The 25829-nt window shown below is 40.1% G+C and overlaps 1 long non-coding RNA gene and 1 pseudogene across 2 annotated transcripts in view; one reads left to right on the top strand and one right to left on the bottom strand.

Annotated features, from left to right (window-relative positions):
- Positions 1-25829, bottom strand: part of LOC118553292 (uncharacterized) — a 383189-nt gene that overhangs the window by 327752 nt on the left and 29608 nt on the right. The window lies entirely within an intron of this gene.
- LOC118521522 (large ribosomal subunit protein eL42-like) lies at positions 16837-17214 on the top strand (annotated as a pseudogene).

The following is a 25829-nucleotide window of genomic DNA, read 5'->3' as shown; positions in this document are numbered from 1 at the left end:
CTCTAAAACATAAAGTCCACTCCAAAACACACACACACACACACACACACACACAGACACACACACACACACACCCCCTCACATCATTATTGCAAATGTTCACTCAGCCTTTTTCTATGGCCTTTAGGAGACATTAAAAGCTAATTACCCAATCAGGCAATGATTTATTAGATCTGACACCAAAAGCACAAGTGGCAAAAGAAAAAATAGGTAAACAGGACTTCATCAAAATTAAAAACTTTTGTGCTGTAAATGTTATAATCAAGAAAGTAAAAAAGACAACATATAAAATGGGAGACTATTTTTTTACAAATCATGTATCTAATAAGTATCTGGCATCATTGTACAATAGGTAAAGAACTCCTACAAATGCAATAATAAAAAGACAAATACACCAATTTTTAAATGGGTAAAGGATTTAAATAGACATTTCTCCAAAGATGTACAAATACATATTTCTTAGTGTAATAATAATGATGATGATTGTAATACTATTCATTATATGTTTAAAAAGCATTAAAATCTATCAAATAAATAGGGAGAGAGATTGATAATAAAATACTGTATTAAGAGAGAGTGCATTAAGTAGATATTTAGGAAAAACCTTATAATCTTTTATCCCCAACAATGTTGTACAATTTTTTCTTTTACTTATTTATTTTTAATTCCAGTATAATTAATATGCAGTGTTATATTAGTATCAGGTGTACAATACAGTGATTCAACAATTCTACACATTACTCAGTGCATATCACATAAGTGTACCCTTAATCCCCATCACCTATTTCAGCCACGCCCCCACTACCTCCCCTCTGGTAACCATCAGTTTGTTCTCTATATTTAAGAGCCTGGTTTTTTTTGTTGTCTCTCTTTTTCTTTGTTTTGTTTCTTGAATGCCACATATGAGTGAAATCTGGTATTTGTCTTTCTCTGACTGACTTATTTCACTTAGCATTATACCCTCTAGATCCATCCATGTTGTTGCAAATAGCAAGGTTTCCTTCTTTTTATAGCTGAGTAATATTCCATTATATCTATCTATATCTATATCTATATCTATATAATATTATATATATCCCACTTCTTCTTCTTTATCCATTCATCTATGGATTGACACTTGGGCTGCTTCTATATTTTGGCTATTGTAAATAATGCTGCAATAAACATGCAGGTGCATGTATCTTTTTGAATTAGTGTTTTCCTTAGTGGAATTACTGGATCATGTTATAATTCTATTTTTAACTTTTTGGGGAATCTCCATACTGTTTTCCACAGTGGCTGCACCAGTTTGCATTCCCACCAACCATGCACAAAGTTTCCTTTTTCTCCACATCCTCACCAACACTTGTTTCTTGTAATGTACAATTTTAATAGTGATTATATATAATTCTAACTTCTGCAAAATTTTTCAGTGTACACTCAGTCATAACATTAAGCAAAACAAGCTTTAAGAATTGTACTTAATTTTTTGTTATTTAAATAACCCCAAACCGCTGCAGATAGGAAAACACAGTGGGGAACTTCCAGGCCAATTTCTGCATGAAAGCTTGATGCTATAGAGATAAGTGGAAAAGCAAAGCCTTAAAGCTTCTTTAGTCCTTTGGACCTATGTCAATAACACAAATACTTGTCCTCAATTTTGGCAACACTGGGCCAGAGAAACCGAGATGAATCCTGGGTGCACCAAAAGGGGAGTCTTGGGGTAAGAGCTGGGCAAGACCCAGACCTGTCTCTCCCTGCCTTCACACCACCACCAATAAAACTCTGGGAACTGCCTCGATCTGAGCCAGAGTAGGAGATGGAACATGTACCAAATATTAAATAAAGTTTGGAGGAATCAACTCTGGAGGAATCAAATCATATACTTAAAATTTTGCACAATTTAAAAATACTTAAAAGTTATCATTGTTATCTTTTTGGGGGGCCATTTTAATCCTTTTTGACTAAGACAGAGGTATTTAAATTGATAATAAAAATAAACTGCATTTTTATGTTTTTAAATGTTACATACATATTTTTTTAAGTGTTAAAAATGACAATGTCAACTTTTCTTACCCACTTCACTGGTTGTGAGTTCTATTTAAAAGAAAATCACAGGTCCAAAATGGCATCACTTAGGCCAAGTCACCAAACCAGGGCCTAATACCTAACCTAATTGCACTTTCAACCTCCAACAAAAATGTAGTCTTAACTGGTCAGGAATTTCCTGGTAAATACCAATGAGGTAATTCGTCACATGGTCCTCTCCATCCCTAAAAGGAAGATGAGGTAATCCACCTCCTAAGACCCCACTGTGGACAAATGAAGGTGACCTCACCTGAAATAATTCATTTTTGTGTTTATGACTTCCCTGTCCTGCCTTTAAAAACCTTTCCCTTTCTGTAGCCCTTTAGAGCTCTCCTCTACTTGCTAGATGGGATGCTGCCTGATTCATGAATCATTTAATAAAGCCAATTAGATCTTCAAATTTTCTCAGTTGAATTTTGTTTTTTAACAGTTCCATTTCCCAACAGACATCCACTAATTAATTTTTGTCAATCTTCATAGCAAAGAAAACAGACACAAAATTGCAAAAAGAGCGCTCCATTGTTTTTTGAAAGTCTGTCTCCAGAGTCTTTTTATTTAAACAGAAAAAGAATGCATTTCCTTTAAAAGAAATAGCACTTTGATTAATCAAAAATAGGGGATGAAAACATTATACTAGATACAGTCAACCAACAACCAGGCTTTGTTTCCAGCTAATTAAAAAGTAAAAGAGAACCTGGTTTCCATTCCATTATAATTGTGCTCCTTTCAACAACAGTGTGATAAGCTAAAGAATCATAACAAAATGCAATTACTTAATTCTAATATTTTCAATCATTCCAATTGTGTTCGATTCTATTCTACACATTTTTTAAAGTTCTTGCATTACCCTCAACATTTTACCCTCAATAATCTTCCTTATTATTAGGAACTTCATAATTCCTAAAGCATTGGTTTCTGGCTTAAGTATGCATTTCACAAAAATTTTGCTCATATTAACTAGAAAAGAAAAAGTGATTCTATTACAATCACTTAGGATGGTGACAAAAGAATATAAAAAGATGCCTTGAGAAAAAATTGTCAAAGACTTAGAAATGGGTAAAAGATTACTGAGTGTCCTTTCAGTGGAGTGCTGGGTATTTTCCAGCCAACCCTCCCAAGATTATTTAATTCTATAGGGGTGTGCATCTTTGATTGACTATGTTCTACTGATTAGGCTATTTTACAACTTTTTTTAAGAAGATTTTATTTATTTATTTGAGAAAGAGAGGGAGAGAGCAAGCACAGGCAGGGGGGAGAGGGAGAGGGAGAAAGAGACTCCACACTGAGCAGGGAGCCCAACACGGGACTCGATCCCAGGACCCTGGAATAGCAACCTGAGCTGAAGGCAGACACTTAACCAACTAAGCCACCCAGGCACCCTATTTTACAACTTTGTAAGGTTAGAAGTTAAGTTGCAGAAAACTGTCAGTAATGCAAATCATTGCCATTGATTGAAATGTAAATTAAGGGGAGCCTGGGTGGCTCAGTCAGTTAAGCATCTGCCTTTGGCTTGGGTCATGATCCCAGGGTCCTGGGACAGAGCCCCACATCAGGCTCCTTGCTTGGCCAGAAGTCTGCTCTCTCTCTGTCTCTCTCTCAAATAAATAAATAAAATCTCAAAAAAAATAAATAAAAAACATTTTTTAAAAAAATTCTTAATGAAATGCAAATTAATTTTGTCTGGTAGAAATATAATAGATTTCTGCCCTGTAGAAAGGATGACCTCAAATATTAATTTTATTGCATATAGGACAGCACTGTCATATATTCATATCACATATATATGTCATAATGTTATATATAAATGTAAATATAGATATATTACAAGCCACATATGTAATTTTAAATTTTCTAGTAGCATGTTAAAAAAGGTAAAAAGTTAAGAGATGAAATTCATTTTAATAATATAGTTTATTTAACTCAATATGTCCAAAATATTGTCACTTAAACAAATAATCAACTTTTAAAATACTGAGGTATTTTGTACACTAAATCTTCAAACTCCAATGTATATTTTACATTTACATCACGTCTCAATTCATATTAACCATAATTCAGGTGCTCAATAGCCACATATGGTTGGTTAGTGGCTACCATATTGGATGATGCAACTATAGTTTTTGTTTGCATAGGTCTGGATAGTTCAACCATTACATCTTCTCATGCAACCATTTGCTAAAACATTTTTGGTGTTAACTCTAGATATTTCTTCAGCACCTACTATATGCCTGGCTGTTCACTACTTACTAGGATAGGTATAAAAACTATAATGGATATCCCCTGCTGTCAAAGAGTAAGGTAAGATAAAACATATAATCCTTAAAAATTTAGAAAACAAGACAGCAAATAAATGAATTCTTGAATTTAGTAGACAATAGATAAACAAAAAATCAATACAGATATGCATAGTCAAGGAGGAGGAAATTTGGAAGGGAAGAAAGGAGACACAGATATGCAAAGTTTAATAAACAGGATGAGGAAGGAAAAGTGTAAGTTAGAGTTTAGACAAAACAAGAAGTTACTGGCCTGATTTCATCAAAGTATTTGGTTCAGATCATGGTTTTCATAATATATCGTTGCTCTTTGGTAAATAAGTTAAAATAACTTTAGAATGAAAATAGATCTTGTGGGCGCCTGGGTGGCTCAGTTGGTTAAGCGACTGCCTTCGGCTCAGGTCATGATCCTGGAGTCCCTGGATCGAGTCCCGCATGGGGCTCCCTGCTCGGCAGGGAGTCTGCTTCTCCCTCTGACCCTCCCCCCTCTCATGTGCTCTCTCTCATTCTCTCTCAAATAAATAAATAAAATCTTAAAAAAAAGAAAAAAGAAAATAGATCTTGTATGTTATATGTTGTGTGATCTCAACCCTGTTCTAAAAATGTATTTTAAGAGACAGGAAGAAAATATTTAAAAATGGCCCCTAGATAACTGGACTGATTATGGTGGAGTAGAGGATGATCCTTTTTTTTTTTTTTTTAAGATTTTATTTATTTATTTGACAGAGAGAGACACAGCAAGAGAGGGAACACAAGCAGGGGGAGTAGGAGAGGGAGAAGCAGGTTTCCCGCTGAGCAGGGAGCCCGATGCGGGGCTCGATCCCAAGACCCTGGGATCATGACCTGAGCCGAAGGCAGATGCTTAACAACTGAGCCACCCAGGTGCCCCGATCCTGCTTCTTTGAAGTTTATTATACCCTTCGTCTTTTTCAATAATCATGTAATATTTTTATAATTAGAAAAAATATATACTGTTTATAATATGTAAAGAAACTACACTTATCTGATGGCTCCAGGAATTCTTTATTACATTTCTTTTAAAGCTTTATTTATTTATTTGAGAGAGAGAGAGGTCTCAAGCGAGTGGGCAGGGGGCAGAGAGAAGGAGACAAGCAGACTCCCCACTGAGCTGGGAGCCCGACGTGGGGCTTGATCCCAGGACCCTGAGACCATGACCTGAGCTGAAATCAAGACGCTTAACCAACTGAGCCCCGACGGCTCCAGAAATTCTGAAACAAGATTGTAAAAATAGGTATGTCTAACCACTCCAGTATGATCTCTTGAGGTTTTAAAAACTAGAACAAGAGTCTAGGGCTTTTCATATCACATATTCCAGAGCCACTGGCTATTGGACTGATAAACTATGGAGTAAGCTTTCATTCATTTTCCATGAATTTTGCCTTGCAACTGTGAGAAGAGTCAAGTATTTAAGAAAAGAAGAAGAGCCAAGTATTGCTCAAGTTAATCAATGACCATCTAGGGTTGATTTTACTTTTGGAAAAGCAGCTTGTTAAAGGTGACTGCTTCATTTGTTAAGTAAGGTTCATGGCTAATGGTTTTGACAAGTAAAGCTGTTCTACTGCTCAAGGTTGAACTCATCCTCTGCTGGCCATGCAATTGATGGCTCACTGGATCACTCATCCTCTGCTGGCCATGCAATTGATGGGAATTTTAAACACAGCTTTCATCTTTGACCTTTGTCTTTATGATTTAGTTTGTCGTATCTTCCAGTTAACTAGACCAAGCAGCCTTTGAAGAATAATTGGATCCTTTACTTGTTCTTTGCCTACTCTACCTCTAGCACAATCATTAAGCATGTCTTATCCTTATTTGCTTTTGATATTTACTAATTACTATTAACCATTGCCCTTTGTCTACTTCATTCTCTCATTCTGATTCTTTCCACCTACTCAGCTCTTTCTCGTCCTTCCCACACATTCTTCTGTTTTAGCCCAGTAGTTTCAAGTTGACTTCTTGAAATAAGCCTGGCACAATTTCAAAATGCTAGGACATTTAGTAGATTTATAATGAGATGGCTGTTTAAGTGTGATAACTCCTTATGAATCAGTAAAGTTAGCAATTTTTACTGATCGACCACTATATTTATGGATTTATGGAACTATGGGGATTTTTTAAAGCAACGGTGGACCTAAAGAAGTCCTGAATAGCGTGCTTGTACTCATGGAGTCAAGCAGTGGAAAAAAAAAAAAAATGTGAATTATAGCATACGGATATATATGAGTCCACTACAGTGCTCTGCATGCTAATGAAAACAGGTGTAACAACCTAAATATCCAACAGGGAAATGGTGGAGGCAATTATATATATATCAAAACACTGAAACATCATGCAATTATTTGAGTACTAATTGTGATATCATTTGAGCAAATAGTTACCAAGAATAGCCTTTTAACATTACTTGCTCTTACATATATGATCCCACTCACTTTCCTGTCTCTGGATATTCAATGATCTTTTGTTACCTGGATGAGATACCTTTTCTCTCCTCTCCCTGCCCCCAACCAATCTCCATGACTCCAAATCCAAATGCTATGCATTTATCAACCAACATGTATTTAACAAGCATTTGTTGTGTACCCTGTCAATTGGCACCTGCTTTCATGGGGCTCATGGTCAAATAATTACACAAGTAAGTATATGATTACAAATGGAATGAGTGCTGTGAAGTAAAGAAATGGTTATAAAAGACAGTAATCTAGGGAAGGCTTCCTTGTGGAAGTGACATCTGAGCTGGGATCTAAAACACAAGTAAAATTTATGAAGCACTGGAGGGGTAGGGTGGGGACAATGTGTGCTATGACCCTGTTACAGAAAATGCATGGTATTTTCAGAGAACTGAAAAAAGGCCAGTTTGGCTAAGACACAGAGAATGATGAAGAAGTACTCTGAGAAGAGGTGGAGCAATAAGCAAGACCAGGACTAAGTAAGACTTTGTGGTTTTTAAAATAGAACAATGGAAAATCACTGAAGAACTTTAAGGTCAAGAAGTGGAGAGGTCTTGTGATCAAACTTGCACTTTGAAAAGATGGTACTGGCTTCAGTGTGGAGACTGGATTGGAAAGAGACCAGGGTGGACACTGGGAGACCAATTAGGAGTCCAATACACTGGTCTGGGTGATAGTTCTAGCTTGACCTAGGGAGCTGGCTATGGAAATAGAGAAAAAGGACAGAGATCTGAGAGGTATTTAAAAGATACAGTTAGTAGGGCTTGATAATAGACCACAATAAAGAATGAAGGAGAGAAGTAGCCGGAATGAATCCTAGGTTTCTGGCTTCTGGAATCAAATGAACGGTGGTGTCATTCATTAGAAGATGAGGTTCAAAACTGATGATTGTGAGTTTGGTTAAGTTTGACCATCCCATCATGGGCTTATAGATAATTACTGAAGTTATGGGCATAGATGAGACGACCCAGGAGGAAAGGATAGGGTGATAAGAGAGGAAGGTCTGAACTGAGCCTTGAAGAACCCCAACACTGAATGGAAGATGCAACCACAGAGGCAGAGAAAGAATGGTCAGAGAGAGGGGAGCAAAACCACCAGAGTGCAGTGTCTCCAGACCAAGAGAAAATGTGTCAAAAGTGTTCCAAGGCGTGCCTGGGTGGCTCAGTCAGTTAGGTGACTTGCCCAACTCAGTGTGTCAAAAGTCTTCCAAGGGGTGCCTGGGTGGCTCAGTCAGTTAAGTGACTTGCCCGACTCTTGATTTCGGCTTAGGTCATGACCTAGGGGTCCTGGGATCAAGCCCTGCACTGGGCTCTGCACTCAGCAGGGAGGCTGCTTGAGGGTTCTCTTTCCCTTCTCCCTCTGCTCCTCCCCCAGCACATGCTCGCACTCTCTCTTTTTCTCTCAAATAAATAAATAAATCTTACAAAAAAAAGTCTTCCAGGGGCACCTGGGTGGCTCAGTTGGTTAGGCATCTGCCTTCAGCTGGGGTCATGATCCCAGGGTCCTGGGATCAAGCCCCGCATCGGGCTCCCTGCTTGGCAGGGAGTCTGCTTCTCCCTCTCCCACTCCCCCTGCTTATGTTCCCTCTCTCGATGTGTCTCTCTCTGTCAAATAAATAAATAAATAAAATCTAAAAAAAAGAAAAAAAACTTCCATAATCCTCCCAAACAATGGTCAACTATCAGCCCAAAATCTTTTAGCTAAGCCTTTTTTGTAGCACCCTTTCCTTTTTATTTTACTTTATATTCCTTTCTACATGTATATTACAGCTATTTGTGTACATATCTTACTACCACTATTATAGTATAGGATCTTTAAAGACAGAGACTGCTCCTTGTTTACCTTTGTGCCTGCAATAAATTCGGCAGAATATTGAATATGTGGCACATTCAGTAATTATTTGTTAGGGGTGCCTGGGTGGCAAAGTCGTTAAGCATCTGCCTTTGGCTCAGGTCATGATCCCAGGGTCCTGGGATAGAGCCCCGTATCGGGCTCCCTGCTCAGTGGGAAGCCAGGCTTCTCACTCTCCCACTCCCCCTGCTTGTGTTCCCTCTCTCACTGTGTCTCTTCTCTCTGTCAGATAAATAAATAAAATCTTTTTTAAAAAAAATTTTTTAAAAAGTAATTATTTGTTGAATGATGAGATGATAAGCCATTCAAAATTTAGTTGCAAAGTCAAAAAATCTGTAGTATTCAGTGATGTTAATGACTCCCTTGGAAGTAAAGTCTTAGAGACGTACCATATTGAAAGGATCTAAGATAAGGACATGCAGTATTTTCAACAATACTCAGTAATGCCATGGAAGTAAAAAAAAAAAAAGCCAAATCTGTAGTCTACCTATAATTAATATAGCTATAGTCTACAGAATTTTTTTGAAATACACCTTTCGTAGGTTGTTGGGACCAACAATCATTTTCAAGTTTGCAGTGATAAATTAATTGTTGGTTGTAGTAGTCATGTGGTCAATTTACATAACATTTCCTTCATTAAGAAACTTCAAAAGTTGTGGTGGGAGGCCAAAGGGGATTTCAGAAAGCGTTTGAGGGGAAAAATTATCCATACCGCTAGAAATCTGTGTGGAAAGCATTAATGTCATTAGATTAACTCAACTATAAAAGGTTGTCAACAGGTTTCCATGTAAATAATCCGTTTATGTCCCTGCATTCACAGCCCTTTCTTCCCACTGCTGGCCCCACATAACTCCCATTCAGAAACAAGGTCCAATCAGTGTGGCTGGAACATTTATGGAAGGCTTCATGAAATAAGAAGGACCTGAGTGGGGCCCTAGAGAATGGGAAAACCTTTGGCAGGTGTAAAAAGGAGAAGAGTCAAGCACATTAGTGCTAAGCAGTGGAGCTGAGAAACAGTATGAGGTCTAGAAGATGCTGAACTGGCCACAGTAATAAACTGAGCTGGGAGGAAATACAAGGTATGGTCTGGGGAGCCCCATTAAAAAGGCTCTTGAGGGCGCCTGGGTGGCTCAGATGGTTGGGCGTCTGCCTTCAGCTCAGGTCATGATCCCAGGGTCCTGGGAACGAGTCCTGCATTGGGCTCCCTGCTCAGTGCAGAGCCTGCTTCTCCTTCTCCCTGTGCCATTCCCTCTGCTTGTGCTCTTCTATCTCTCTGTCAAATGAATAAATGAGATCTTTAAAAAAAAAAAAAAAGGCTCTTGAATGTTTGATGCATGAGTTTAAATATTATTCTGCAGCTGGTGGAGAATCCGTGGTGCAGTCTTCCTCAGTTGGATGGGAAGGGAGAAGGAAGAGAACAGAATATCAGCATCATACATGGAACTCTTCTAAACTAAACATGGTCCCCCCGCTATAGTTGAGAACCATTGTCACTTTCTATGCTAAAGAAATTTGTTCACCCGGGGCACCTGGGTGGCTCACTCGTTAACCGTCTGCCTTCGGCTCAGGTCATGATCCCAGGGTCCTGGGTTCGAGCCCTGCATCGGGCTCCCTGCTCGGCGGGGGGCCTGCTTCTCCCTCTCCCACTCGCCCTGCTTGTGTTCCCTCTCTAGCTGTGTCTCTCTCTGTCAAATAAATAAATAAATAAATAAATAAATAAATAAATAAATAAAAAAGAAAGAAAAAAGCACTCAGATAAAACCCTTAAAGGCAGAGAAAGGCTCTTGACTGGGATTTAACAGCAGCAAAGTGATAACTTGAGGTAAGAAACCAACCCTCTCACTCCCTAGCTTTGTATTCACCTTCTTGTTAATCTCCTTTTGACGGCCCCTATACCTTCCCCCACCGTCCTTTTCTCCCTCACACTCTTTAGCTGTACAACAACTCAGAGATAATCTTTTTCTTTGTATTTCCATGGCAGAGTGGATACAGACTGACATTTTCCAGAATTACATTAGAAACCACTAGGAGAAATAAAACAAGAAGATAAGAATAGTGCAAAAGAGTCAATTTTCCCAAGTACAGATGTGGGTCCAAAGTTCCCTAAGATAGGTAATATCATCAAAGCAGTAAGCCTGAGAGGTTCCACTGTTAAAGAAGTATCTTCCAACCAGGAACCCCGATCTCTACATAAAGGGATAAAACTACACAGACCACACAACTCTTACTAAAACCCTCTTTCGGGACCCTCTTCCTCTCCGGTTTTCAGGCAACCCAAAATTCCCAGGAGCTTTTCCCTATCCTACCTGAGAAGTCACTCTCTCATCCATGCTGTTTAATCCCACCATCCTGCTCCCTTGACTATTTCTCTTTTCTACAAACCATCACACATATCACCTCCTAAAATATCACAAAGTCTGTGCTACAAACCACTATACCACTACATTTCTCTCTCTCTCTCTCTCTGTCCCCTGCCCTTTCCCTCCTCAACCTGGGCCTTTTTTGAAAACTATGTTGCAAGAAAGAAAAGATCAAAGGCCGTGAATGTCATACTTTCACCTGAGAGTCATTCTTTCCAATTCTTCGTCTGACTCTAAGCTATGTGACCACCAAGCTTTGCCTGATCTTCAGCACCCAGGAAAAATGCCAATGTTCACAAATCCAACCTCACTGTTTTTCAAGCCTCCCTAATCTGCTTGAGACCTATGGCCAAGCTCCAGATTCCTGATGGAGGTACATACCTACTTCACATCTGAAGAAGGGCAGTGGTTGATGTCGTTTGAAGTGGTGGGGTTCAGAGCCAACGGCCAAGAAAGAATTCTTGAGATGTCTTTGGTGCAAAAAGGTACTTTTATTAAAGCACAGGGACAGGACCCGTGGGCATAAAGAGCTGCACTGGGGTTGTGAGAAGTGACTGATTATATAAGAATTTCTAACCTATGGAGGAGAGAGCGATGTTAGGGCTCCAGGAAACTGAGTCTATAGGTTTCTGGAGATTGCTTTTTTCTTATAAATCATTAAGACAGTTGCAAACTGATGGAGACTCCTGTCCTACACGACTGTGATCTCTATCAGTTAACCATTTGTTTTTCCCTTTCCTCTGTCCTAGGGCAGCCAGGAGTCCCTGAAGAATGTCACATATATCCCACCTGGGGGGGTGCGTTGTGGGGTGTTAGCTTCTGCTTTGCCCTCAGTCTGCCTTCTGCTCCCTCATCACTGGTGACTGGCACCCTTGAACACCAAGTTAATGATATAGATCATGTCCCCCAAACCACCTGCTCTGCCACCCCTGAAATAACTCTCTCAACATATTCCTCCTCTACTCCCAGCACCACCAACACTTCTATCATGGAGCTGGGAAAGATATTATCATAGAATTTCACAATATAACAATTCCTTTACTTTATTAGAAGACTAAGATTCTGAAAGAAAGCTGGGGAACACTGAGAGGAAGGAAAAGAGAGAGAAACTTAGGTAACTTAGTGGCAAAGGTCTGTTTTGAGAGGAACCTATAAGCTTTTATGAACTTCCTTTCAGTGGTTTTTTTCAGCAAAATATATTAGAAAGTTATATGAAAGGGAAATCCAAATCAAAACCTCTATGAGATATCACCTCACACCAGTCAGAATGGCTAAAATTAACAAGTCAGGAAACGACAGATGTTGGCGAGGATGCGGAGAAAGGGGAACCCTCCTACACTGTTGGTGGGAATGCAGGCTGGTGCAGCCACTCTGGAAAACAGTATGGAGGTTCCTCAAAAAGTTAAAAATAGAGCTACCCTACGACCCAGCAATTGCACTACTGGGTATTTACCCCAAAGATACAAATGTAGGGATCCGAAGGGGTACATGCACCCCGATGTTTATAGCAGCAATGTCCACAATAGCCAAACTATGGAAAGAGCCCAGATGTCCATCGACAGATGAATGGATAAAGATGTGGTGTATATACACAATGGACTATTATGCAGCCATCAAAAGGAATGAAATCTTGCCATTTGCAACGACGTGGATGGAACTGGAGGGTGTTATGCTGAGCAAAGTAAGTCAATCAGAGAAAGACATGTATCATATGACCTCACTGATATGAGGAATTCTTAATCTCAGGAAACAAACTGAGGGTTGCTGCAGTGGTGGGGGGTGGGAGGGATGGGGCGGCTGGGTGATAGACATTGGGGAGGGTATGTGCTATGGTGAGCGCTGTGAATTGTGCAAGACTATTGAATCACAGATCTGTAGCTCTGAAACAAGTAATACATTATATGTTAGAAAAAAAAAGAAGAAGATAGCAAGAGGGGAAGAATGAAGGGGGGAAATCGGAGGAGGAGATGAACCATGAGAGACGATGGACTCTGAAAAACAAACTGAGGGTTCTAGAGGGGAGGGGGGTGGGAGGATGGGTTAGCCTGGTGATGCGTATTAAAGAGGGCACATTCTGCATGGAGCACTGGGTGTCATACGCAAATAATGAATCATGGAACACTACATCAAAAACTAATGATGTAATGTATGGTGATTAACATAACATAATAATAAAAAAATATTTTAAAAAATGAATAAAAAAATTAAAAAAAAAAAAAGAAAGTTATAGGAAAAACAATGCCACCAAGAACTCTTAGTGTTCACCTGGAAGTGAGGACCAAGCGTAATATCCTACTCAGACTTGCAGCCAAGTTGAAAAGGGAAATCAACTCTTGTGGTGGATCATTTCCAAAGATGACCACCAAAACTTCCCTCTATCCCTGTACACACATGTCACTCCTCCCATCAAGAGGTGGAGCCTATTTTCCCCCAGACTGGTCTTATAACTTGCTTTGGTCAACAGAATGAGCCAAAAGTGACATTCTAGTACTCCTAAGAACTATAAGAACTTTAAGGCCTTAAGACTTGTAGTTTTGGGGCTCCTGGATGGCACAGTCCGTTAAGCATCCAACTCTTGGTTTGAGCTCAGACCATGATCTCAGGGTCATGAGATCAAGCCCTGCATCAGGCTCTGAGCTCAGTATGGAGTCTACTTGGAATTCTCTCTCCCTCTCCCTCGGCCCCTCCCTCCCATGCATGCTCTCTAGCTCTATTTCAAAATAAAAAAATAAATCTTTAAAAAAAGAAGACTTGTAGTTTCTGCTTTTGTGTTTTTGGAAATCAGCTGACAGGTTAAAAAGTTCAGGCTGAGCCACTAAATAAGAAGAGAGAGGCCTAGCCAGCCCCCAACCATTCCAGCAGAGGCCAGACGTGTATGTGATACCGTCTTGGACATTCCAGCCCCAGCTGAGCTCCCAAGTGAGTACAGCCAACACATCTAGCAAAAAAACTACCTAGTGGAGCCCAGCCAACTCACAGAATCCATGAGAAATAAGAAGTTGTTATTGTCTTAAGCCACTAAGTTTTGAGTAAGTTTATTACACCATAATATAGATAACTGAGATTTATTTAAGAATTCAACCCATCTCAGGGTGCCTGCGTGGCTCAGTCGTTAAGCGTTTGCCTTCAGCTCAGGTCATGATCCCCGGGTCCTGGGATCGAGCCCCACACCGGGCTCCCTGCTCTGCAGGAAGCCTGCTTCTCCCTCTCCCACTCCCCCTGCTTGTGTTCCCTCTCTCACTGTGTCTCTCTCCATCAACTAAATAAAATCTTTAAAAAAAAAAAACAAATGGGTGGCTCAGTCGTTAAGCATCTGCCTTCGGCTCAGGTCATGATCCCAGGGTCCTGGGATCGAGCCCCGCATTGGGCTCTCTGCTCTGCAGGAAGCCTGTTTCTCTCTTTCCTACTCCCCCTGCTTGTGTTCCCTCTCTCGCTGTGTCTCCGTCAAACAAATAAATAAAATCTAAAAAAAAAAAAAAAAAGAATTCAACCCATCTCAGTCAAGGATATCAATAATCTGGATCCCAGATAACCTCTTAATTTGCCCAGTTTTTGTTTGAATGGTCCTTTTGTTACTTGAGTGTTCTATATTGATCTCAACCATGAATTCCAGACAGTTCTGACTTCAAATATTATATCACATAGTTCCCATAAGAACAAAATTATTACAGCTTACTTTGAGTTCAGAAACTCTGACTGCATTATCTATATTATTCCCTTAATATAGCTAATGCTTTAACTTCCTCTTTGATTCTGAAGATACTTTGGATTTTATTATTGGCCTGAATTTTACATTTTACTTTCAAAATGTCCAGTCCAGTGTCTGTAGTTGCTGTGATAATCTCCCTTTGAATGTGTTTTTGCAAGTTTATTCATGCTTTTCAAATGTAAATTCAATGTGAGAGCAATATGTATTTAGACAATAGTATTCATCAGATGTCACCACTGAAATGGAAGGATTCTCAAGGAATTCAGCTCTAATCCTTCTCTCTTCCTTACTCTATACAATCTCTGTGTGACTTAATCAATGCCAGTGACCTCAAATAGCATACATAAAATGATGACTCACAAAGCTAGACTTCCCATTTGGACTTCTCTCCTGAGATTCAGATATAGTTCCAAATGTCCACCAGGTATCTCTACTTGGATGTTCCACAGGCTTCTCCGACTCAATATCTCCAAATGAAACTCACTGTCCTCCAAAACTTATTCTTCCTTAATCCTTCACTCACTGAATGATAGCAGCATTCTTCCAGAAATCTGGCATGTGGGTCTCCCCACCAGACCAGGAGCCCTAGGTCCCATTAACTTCATATCTCTAAATCTTAGTGCTCATTAAGCATTCTTTCAATTAATAATGAACTAATAATTAAATAAAAACTGGTTCCTTCTGGTTCTAGTTACCCCAATGAGAAAGATCAGCCCCTGTCTAACCCAACTAAATGTGTCAATACTTTCAGCACCATCTAGTTGTATCCAAGGCAAGACTTTGTGCAGAATCTTCATACCACCAGCAGGAAGAGTGGAACCAAATGAGCCAGCACAGGCCACATATGCTTGGGAAAATCTTGGCCTCGATACAACCATGATGTACAGCCTTCTTTACCAGGACTAACAAAGTTCATCTGAATAGGTTATATGATGGACCCATTGCCTCAGTTCCCAAGCCCCTAGGGGACCAGAACACTGTTCTGAGCAAAGCATATCACCTTCTTAATTACAGGAAGGAAAACTTTTCCTGGTCATTCATGCTGCCATGTCCCCAAATTATTCTTGTACTTCACAGCTTCACAATATCAAATGGTGCTACCTTTTAGAAAACAAGCTTTTAACATGATTTTTTTTTCTGATCACAAATTCTAGCCAGTTCCAAGAATTCAATGTCAACTCGAAATCTATGGTTTCTTTAAGGCACTGTGATGTTAATCCCTCCTTATTGTTGGGTCATGTATACAAGCCCAAGTCCTGCCTGGCTCATTGTGCCCCACTTTCTCTCTGTGTAGCTCTGGAAATCCAACCTGGTTCAAAGTCAAACCAGTCTGGGTCATAGGTATTTTGAGTTTGTCTTTGCAGCCTAAAAGTCTTTCATTTTCTTGTTAGGATCATGAGTGACAGCTTTGTGGTCAATATTTTTAAGACTTATGTCTGTAGGGGCACCTGGGTGGCTCCGTTGGTTAAGCATCTACCTTCGGCTCAGATCATGATCCCAGGGTCCTGGAATCAAGCCCCACATCAGGCTCTCTGCTCTGCGGGGAGCCTGCTTCTCCCTCTGCCTGTCGTTCCCCCTGCTTGTGCATGCTTGCTCTCTCTCTCTGTCAAATAAATAAATAAAAATTTTTTTTTAATTTTATTTATTTATTTGACAGAGAGAGATAGCAAGAGCAGGAACACAAGCAGGGGGAGTGGGAGAAGGAGAAGCAGGCTTCCCGCTGAGCAGGGAGCCCGATGCGGAGCTCGATCCCAAGACCCTGGGATCATGACCTGAGCCGAAGGCAGACGCTTAACGACTGAGCCACCCAGGCGCCCCCCAAAAAAACACTTAAAAAAAAAAAGACTTATGTCTGTAATAACTGCTTTTATATTCCAGATTAATTTATAGCATCTTAAATAATAAATTATTTGATCTGGCAATTTCTTTATGAAATCTAGCATAATCTCAGATATACATGAGACATACTCTGAGTTTATAATTCTAGATTCTTAAAAGTAACTATGTTTTTCATTCAAATACATTTGTTTTTCTGGAGTTTGGGGTGATTATAATGGGTTCATTCAAAATATTCATTATTGCTTTTCCCTGCTGATAGTGCTCTTGCAAACATGGTGAATGTTCCTAAAACCTGCTGGACTTTCTGTAAGAGGTGTGGCAAGCACCAACCCCACAAAATGACACAATACAAGAAGGACAAGGATGCTCTGTATGCCCAGGGAAAGCAGCATTATGACAGGAAGCAGAGTGGCTATGATTGGCACACTAAGCCGATTTTCTGGAAAAAAAACCTAAAACTACAAAGAGGATTGTGCTGAAGCTTGAATGTGTTGAACCCAACTGCAGATCTAAGAAAATGCTGGCTATTGAGAGATGCAAGAATTTTGAATTGGGAGGAGATAAGAAGAGAAAGGGCCAAGTGATCCAGTTCTAAGCTTCATATTTGGTTTTATGAATACAGTAAGATTTTGAGGTTATGTTCAAAATGAAAAAAAAATACTCTTTATTAAAACAGCACTTCCCAATCTCATAATATTTGATTAAAAAAAGAAATTTAATCTCCCTGAAAACAATTTTTGGCATTAAAATTCATTACATCTGTTTACATAGTTATGGGGAAAACTCAACAAAAACTACCAATCTATTTAACATCTTGCACTTGATGAAGCACATTAGAACATGAAATACAACATTTTGGAACACAAATATACAGTCAAAAGACAGGTCCTTTCATTACCAGGCTGTGTTGGTACTTTTATAACAAGTCTTATCACCCTCTCCCCATCCTTTGCCTTTCCATAGTCTATAAAACTATACTATTGTAAACTGAACTAATTAGGGAGGGAAAATTTAACACATTTGTGAAATGTGCATTATAAATAAATCAATGCCAATGTGCTATCAGCAAAGGTCTTAACAGATCTACTCTACGTAATAAAGTAAAATAAACATAGTAACAGTTTACATGAGAATGGATAAAGTTCAAGTATCAGAAAATAACAATTCAGTTTAGCAAATATTTTCATTAAATTCTAAAAGTATTCTTTAGATCTATAAATTTAATGCACTTCCTATCAAAATCCCAACTGCCTTTTTTTCCCAGAAATTAACAAACTGATCCTAAAATTCATATAGAAATGCAAAAAACAAACAAACATAATAGCCAAAAAAATCTGGAAAAGAAGAACGAAGTTGGTAAACCCACATTTCCCAATTTCTAAATTTACTGCAAACTTACAGTAATCAAGACAGAACTGTAGAACTGGCATATGGATATATACATGTTTATAATAATGGATTAGAATTTCAAGTCAAGAAATAAGCCCTTACACTTATGGTCAATTGATTCTTGATAAGAATGGCAAGTGGAGGAAAGATAGTCGTTTTCCACATCTGAAGATGGGACAACATGCAAAAGAGTGAAGTAGGACCCCTACCTCACACTATACAGAAAAATTAACTTAAAATGGATCATATACTGGGGTACCTGGGTGGCTCAGTTGGTTAAGTGGTTGCCTTCAGCTCAGGTCATGATCCCAGGGTCCTGGGATGGAGTCCTGCATCAGACTCCCTGCAGAGAAGCTCCCTGCTTCTGCCTCAGCCTCCCCCCATGAATAAATAAATAAAATCTTAAAAAAAAAAATGGATCATAGACCTAAATGTAAAAGCTAAAACTATAAAACACTTAGAAGAAATCATAGGCATACATCTTCATGCCCTCTGGTTAGGAATGATTTCTCAGATATAACACCAAAAACACAAGTGACAAAAGAAAAATAAATCAGATATCATCAAGATTAATAATTGTGTGCTTCAAAGTACACCATCAAAAAAGCAAAAATAAACCCACAGAATAAGAGAAAACATTTGCAAATCATATATCAGACTGATATCCAGAATATGCAAAAAACTCTTACTCAATAATAAAAAGACTAATAATTAAAAAGATGGGAAAAGGATTTGAATAGACACGTTTCCAAAGAAGATATACAAATGACCAATAAACACATGAAAACATGCTCAAGATCATTAGTCATCAGGGAAATGCAAATCAAAACCACTATGAGATACCAATTCACACCCACTAGGATAGCTATAATCAAAAAGATAGACAATAACAAGTGTTGCAGAGGAAGTGGAAAAATTGGAACCCTCATACACTGCTGGTCTAAATATAAAATGGTACAGCTGCTTTGGAAAAACAGTTGGGCAATTCTTCAAAAAGCTAAAAATTGTGTTGCCATATGATCCAGCAATTTGACACCTAGGTATATAACCAAGAGAAACAAAAATATAAGTCCACATAAAAACTTGCACACAGGGGCACCTGGGTAGCTCAGTCCGTTAAATGTCTGCCTTTGGCTCAGGTCATGATCCCAGGGTCCTGTGATCAAGCCCTGCATCGGGCTGCCTGCTCAGCCGGGAGCCTGTTTCTCCCTCTCTGTCTGCCTCTCCCCCCACTGGTGCTCGCTCTCTCATTCTCGCAAATAAATAAATAAAATCTTTAAAAAAAAAAAAAAAAAAAACCTGCACACAGGGACACCTAGGTGGCTCAGTCAGTTGAGTGTCTGACTCTTGATTTTGGCTCAGGTCATGATCTCAGGGTCCTATAATCAAGCCCAGAGTTAGGCTCCATGCTTAGCGGGGTTTCTGCTTAAGATTCTCTCTCCCTCTCCCTCTGCCCCTCCACACCCCAGCACCCACTCTCTCTCAAGTAAATAAATATTTAAAAAAAAAACACTTGGGGCACCTGGGTGGCTCAGTTGGTTAAGCATCTGCCTTTAGCTCAGGTCATGATTGTGGGGTCCTGGGATCGAGCCCTGAGTCGGGCTCCCTGCTCAGCGAGGAGTCTGCTTCTCCCTCTCCCTCTGACCCTTGCTCATGCTCTCTCTTCTCGCTCCTTCTCTCTATCTCAAATAAATAAATAAAATCTTAAAAAAAAGGGTATAACTCAGGAACAGCCAGATGGAAGAGATACATAGGGCAAGGCATGGGGAAAGGGTACAGAGCTTCCATGCTCTCTCCAAACTAACCACTCTCCCAGCACCTCCACTTGTTCACCAACCCAGAAGCTCTCCAAACCCTGCCCATCCTTTCATGTTTTTATGGAGGCTTCATTATATAGGCATGATTGATTAAAGAACTGGCCATTGGCAACTGATTCAACCTCTAGCCCCTCTCCTCTCCCCAGAGGTTAGTGGGTGGGACTGAAAGTTCCAACCCTCCAATCACATGGCTGGCTTCCCTGGCAACCAGCCCCCATCCTTAGGTGTTTTCAAAAATCCACCTCATTAACATAACAAAGGACAGCCACTTTATCATATCTTCACTTAGGAAGTTCCAAGGTTTTTTTTAAAAAGATTAATTTATTTATTTGAGAGAGAGAGAGAGAGAGAGAGAGAGAGAGAGCTTGCACACATGTGCTTGTGCACGTCCTACTGAGGGGCGGGGCAGAGTGAGAGAATCTTCAAGCAGACTCCCTGCAGGCCGATGAGGGGCTTGATCTCACTATCTATGAATCATGACCTGAGCTGAAACCAAGAATTGGATGCTCAACTGACTGAGCCAACTAGGTGGCCCGGGAAATTCCAAGGTTTTTAGGAGCTCTGTGCTAGAAATGGGAGCAAAGACCAAATATATACCTATTATCTATTATCAATCACAACATCACTTTCATACAATGGAGTATTATTTGGCAATAAAAAGAATAAAGTACTAATGGGTAAACCTTGAAAACATTATGCCAAGTGATAAGCGAAAGAACTCAGTCACAAAACACATACTATATGATTCCATTGATATGAAATGTCCAGAACAGGCAAATCCATAGAGACAGAAAGTAGATCAGTGATTTCTTAGGGCTTGGGGGGACAGAGTAGGGTGGGAGTGGGGAGTAACTGTTAATAGGTCCCAAGTTTCTTAGGTATTAGCATAATACCTAATAATATATGGTTGATGCTCAATAAATTTTTGTTAAATAATTTTTTTTCTACTTTGCTACGTATCTTGTAGTTTTATCTATTGTTAGAGGAGCCCCCTCACATATATTTAGTTCTTGTCTTCCTGGATCAGCTCTCCTCATGATGTTGGCACTGACTTTCACCAAGGCCTTCAAACACAGCAGATCTGGCTTCTATTTATGCGATTTGAGGACTCATATCCTACTCCCCAAACCCCAACATTTTCAGAGAATCTCAGTAAAAATACATCAAAACCAGGCAGAAAAGATGTTGAAACAAACAACTCTGTAATTGAAGAACATACATGTCAGCTCATCTCCCAACTCCCCAACCCCCACTGGCAGGGATGGGAGGGGGTAGTATTTCCTATCTAAGATATCTGTTGTTCCTTTTAAGTTAATTTCCAATCTTCATGAAGCTAAAATAGTTGTCATTAAGGGGATCAGTGATTCACACTTTACTCATTCTTGGCTGGCCTAACGGGAGAAAAGAGGGCAAAAGAGATGGATGCATAATCATTTGAGGTGCTAACTCTATTACAAGAGGAGCAGCCTTACAATTATGGGGCAGATAAGGAAAAGTTTATCTTCCTACTCATCAAGTTTTGACTATAGTCTGAAAACTAAGGCTTATTCTTAAATCATGTATATTTATTCATTCACTCAATAAACATTTATTAAGACCTGCTATGGGTCTAGCACCTTGTTGGGCAATGTAGCAGATACTGAAGGTGCTCTGCCTGTACCCCTCAGATCTTCCCAGAGGTCACCTGCAGAGAATTACCTTATAAGCTAATGGATTCCACTAGGGTGTTCGATGGTCAATAAAGGAAATGTGCTTGCCTACACATCCTGGAAGTGCTAGGATGGGATTGGGTAGATAAAGACCCTAACTTCCTACTCCTCAGGGAGCTGTTCCATAATCTCTCAGGTCCCAGAGGGTCTGAACCTCTGTTGCCCACAGTAGTATCCCACTCATTCACACACTTCTTGATTGACTCCATTTTCCCTGTCGCTTCCCGGAATCACTTCCCAAATAAAACATCTCCACCCAAATCCTTGCTTTGAGGGTCTGTTCTTGGGGAAACCCAACTAAGATAGGCAATATCTGTATATATGTGTGGTGAGCCAATGTGTACCTTACTCTTCTGTAGATGTAGAGCACCCAAGACTTCCTTTCTGGAGTCTTACAAACTGAATAACTCAGACTGGGGGCATGTCCTGCTGAGGGTAAAGAACCACACCACCTACCCCCACACAGCTTACTGTCTACATTTCCTATTCAGCTGGCTTTACTAACATCACTTGTACTAGTCCACTGTCTTCATCAACATGAGTTTACTCTTCCAAAATATCCTTGTTTAAGAGAATAGAAGTCACAGATAACTTTATTATTTGTTCCAGAAACCTTTACTAAGAAAATCATTTAAATAAAAATAAAACTGTTCAACTCTTCGATAGACAGCATTGACAACCTTACTCCCCATGACTCTTTAAAACATTCACCTCAAAATCCACCCCTTGCTGTGTCCACCAATTCTAACTTACTGTATCTTGATCTTTACTCAATGTTAATCAAGCCTCTGCATGAAAGGCCCTTTTTTTTTTTTTTTAAAGATTTTATTTTATTTATTTGACAGAGAGACACAGCGAGAGAGGGAACACAAGAAGGGGGGAGTGAGAGAGGGAGAAGCAGGCTCCCCACCGAGCAGGGAACCCGATGTGGGGCTCGATCCCAGGACCCCGGGATCATGACCTGAGCCGAAGGCAGACGCTTAACGACTGAGCCACCCAGGCACCCCAGGCCCATTTTCTTAAAAGATTTTTATTTATTCACTTGACAGGGAGAGAGCGCACGCACACAGGAGAGAGAGAGAGCACAAGCAGGGGGAGTGGCAGGGGGAAAGGGAGAAGCAGGCTCCCCACTGAGCAGGGAGCCCCATGGAGGGCTCAATCCCAGGACCCTGGGATCATGACATGAGCCAAAGGCAGATGCTTAACTGACTGAGCCACCCAGCTGCCCCTGAAAGACCCATTTTAAACTGGCCTCTAAAACCTCATAAATATCCCAGTTCAGCCCTTCCCCCTAAGGAAGCTACCAAGACTCTGTCAAGGTATGCTCTCCCTTACTACAGTAAGAATAAACTCAGTTTTGTCTTATCAAGAGATTGTTTTGATGGGATTTTCAGAGAGAGAGAACCCTAGTGAGAACAGGGTTGGTGGGGATATCCTTAGATAAGACCAATTCCTGAGGAGGTAGAAGAGTTTCATAAAAGTTGAGCTGCAGATTGCCATGACAGATATTAGAACAAGGTGGTCTTCCTGATAAGTAAAGACTTAAGGTCAGAAGAGCAAGGTTAAGAACTATGTGCTACATTGCATCCTCAAGGTGATCCCTTGTGAAGCACTTAAATCCTTGACTACATTTTCCATAGGCCATGTGAAATAAGGTATAATCAATACATGGTTTAAAAATCCTTCCTTCATAGGCTGCAATTTCCTTTAGTGTTCATTGACCCTTTAGGAAAGCCTGATTCACCTACAAATCTTTGTGAGGGAGTGCTGTGAAGGGAAGTGAGGGACAGGGTCACAAGGAAAGCTGAGTCCTGACCATATCCCCCATCCCTCCCCTCTAAGAACACTCTGGTTTGAGGCAGCAGTGGGAGGACATCAAGGACAACTGCAGTTTAATGCAGCTCAGCAGCCAGGCCATGCCCAGCTGTGGTCCATGACAGCACATGAAGTCACACAACCCTTGGAGGATAACAAGGAGGAACCAAGAGAGCCTCCCCTCTTTCTCAAATGTACCTGAGCAGCACTACCCAACAGAAACATAATGTATGCCACAAATGCTAGCCACATATATAATTTAAAATTCCTTGTATTTTCAATCAAACTGAAAAAAAATTCTTATACCCACATATTTTTAAAAGTAAAAATAGGTAAAATTAATTTCAATAACGTAATTTATTTAAATAATATATCCAAAATATTATTTCGACACATAATCAATATAAAAATTAATTAGATTGTTTCCTTTTTTTTTAACTAAATCTTTGAAATCCAGTGTGTATTTTGCACTTACAGCACATTTCAATCCAGATTAGCCACAGCTCAAGTGCTCAATAGGCACATAGAGCTCCTAGCTACAGTATTGGACAACGTGACCCTGAAAGAGAAAAGACCCTTAGATAATAACCCCTCATTCACTGTGTTTCATTTAGAAGCAGAACTAGGGCTCTGGGTGGCTCAGATGGTTAAGCGTCTGCCTTCGGTTCAGGTCATGGTCCCAGGGTCCTGGGATCAAGCCCCGCATCGGGCTCCCTGCTGAGCAGGGAGCCTGCTTCTCCTCTGCCTGCTGCTTCCCCTGCTTGTGCTCTCTCTCTCTCTCACGCTCTCTCTCTCTCTGACAAATAAATAAATAAAATCTTTAAAAAAAAAAAAAACTGGGGCTCTCTATAGAAATCAGAGACCAAGGCTAGTGGGGTGAGCCATGAAAGAGAAATAAGGAATGAGCCGGAAGCCAGCCCTCATCTTAGAGATAATTGTGTTTAGCCAGCCCTACTGTCTGGGCCACATCTGCTCTGTTAAAACCCAATATGGATTCGTACTTTCTACTGTGTCAGGAACAAGTTGTACTTCCTGATCTCTTTATTTTCCCCTGTTATTTCTTCTATAAATTTCTCTTTTAAAATAAGAAAAAATTTCTGGCTCATTCTGCTTGCTTTGCTGTGAGCAATAAAGTCCTCTGTCTCTGATCTTATGTCTTCTGGCAGTCTCCATGAAACTGGCAAGCTAACGTGTTAGCTTGCAAGAAGGGTAAAATCTCAGAGCCTGAAGTTGTTGACATTATCATCCCATCCTTCAATGTCTAACCAAGGTCTAACTCCTCCAAGGTAACTTTGTTAACCTCTCAGAGTTCTCAACACTACTTGTTTCTACTCAGCCTTGAACATTTACCGTACAGAATATGCTGTTATAATTTTGCATGTGTTTATATTTTAAGATCCCCAATCCCCCCTCTCCATGTTGCTCTATGCACAATATTCATTGAAATGTTTGCTGAAACACTGATCTTTGTCCCATAAATGTGAAACCTCAGAGAATTTTTGTACCCTGTGAAGATGGGAGACCTATCTGCCCCCTTTCCATCTTCAGATGTGATGATGGTGTATGCTCTGCTCTCCTCCTCTCATGCACTCTTTTCTCCTCCACCCCCACTCTCCTTTACTTTCCCTTTCACCTCTAGCTACTACTACACTCTCATTTTCATAACACTAAAACAGATCAACTTGGTGAAATCAAGTCCATTGAATCTGGAGTTATGGGATGTAGAAGCTAAAAAAGATCACTTTTTAATTGAACCAATAAATGCCTAAAACACACTTGTCTTCAGATAGCCTCAGGAAAAATAATTTTCCCTTCACCAATGCAAATCTCTTTGGAAGGAGGCTGCACTAACATGACTAAAGTTAACAGTTCTTTTCCTCATAGGAAAAATGAATAATTATGGCATGAGTCCAGTAACAGATGCAGAATATTAACCATTCTATTCCAAATAATCATACCAGAGGTTTTCAATGCATTTAAACTACCCACAACATAACATTTGAAAAGATACAGAAATAATCTTTCGGGCACCTGGGTGGCTCAGTCGGTTGAGTGTTGGCTCAGGTCATGATCCCATAGTTGTGGGATCGAGTCCTGCATCGGGCACCCTGCTCAGCAGGGATTCTGTTTCTCCCTCTGCCTCTGCCCTCCCCCCTGCTCGTGCTCTCTCTCTCATGCTCTCTCTCTCAAATAAATAAAATCTTAAAAAAAAAAAAAAGAAAGAATCTTTCATTAGGTGGGGTACATGGTAAGCAGCTCAGATTAATCTATAATAGCAAAACATTATAGTTCATCTTAGTAGCACAGAACTGCTCTTAGACCACAAAATGTGTCTGTAACATTCCCAAGGGACGCCTGAGTGTCTCGGTTAAGCGTCTGCCTTCCACTCAGGTCATGATCCCAGGGTCCTGGGATGGAGTCCCGCATCGCATCAGGCTCCCTGCTCAGCGGGGAGCCTGCTTCTCCCCCTGCCTGCCACTCCACCTGCTTGTGCTCGCTTTCTCTCTTTCTCTCTCTCTGACAAATAAATAAATC

This window comes from Halichoerus grypus, chromosome X (assembly GCF_964656455.1).
Source record: "Halichoerus grypus chromosome X, mHalGry1.hap1.1, whole genome shotgun sequence".
NCBI classification, from domain to species: domain Eukaryota; kingdom Metazoa; phylum Chordata; class Mammalia; order Carnivora; family Phocidae; genus Halichoerus; species Halichoerus grypus.
This window is presented reverse-complemented; position numbering and strand designations above follow the sequence as displayed.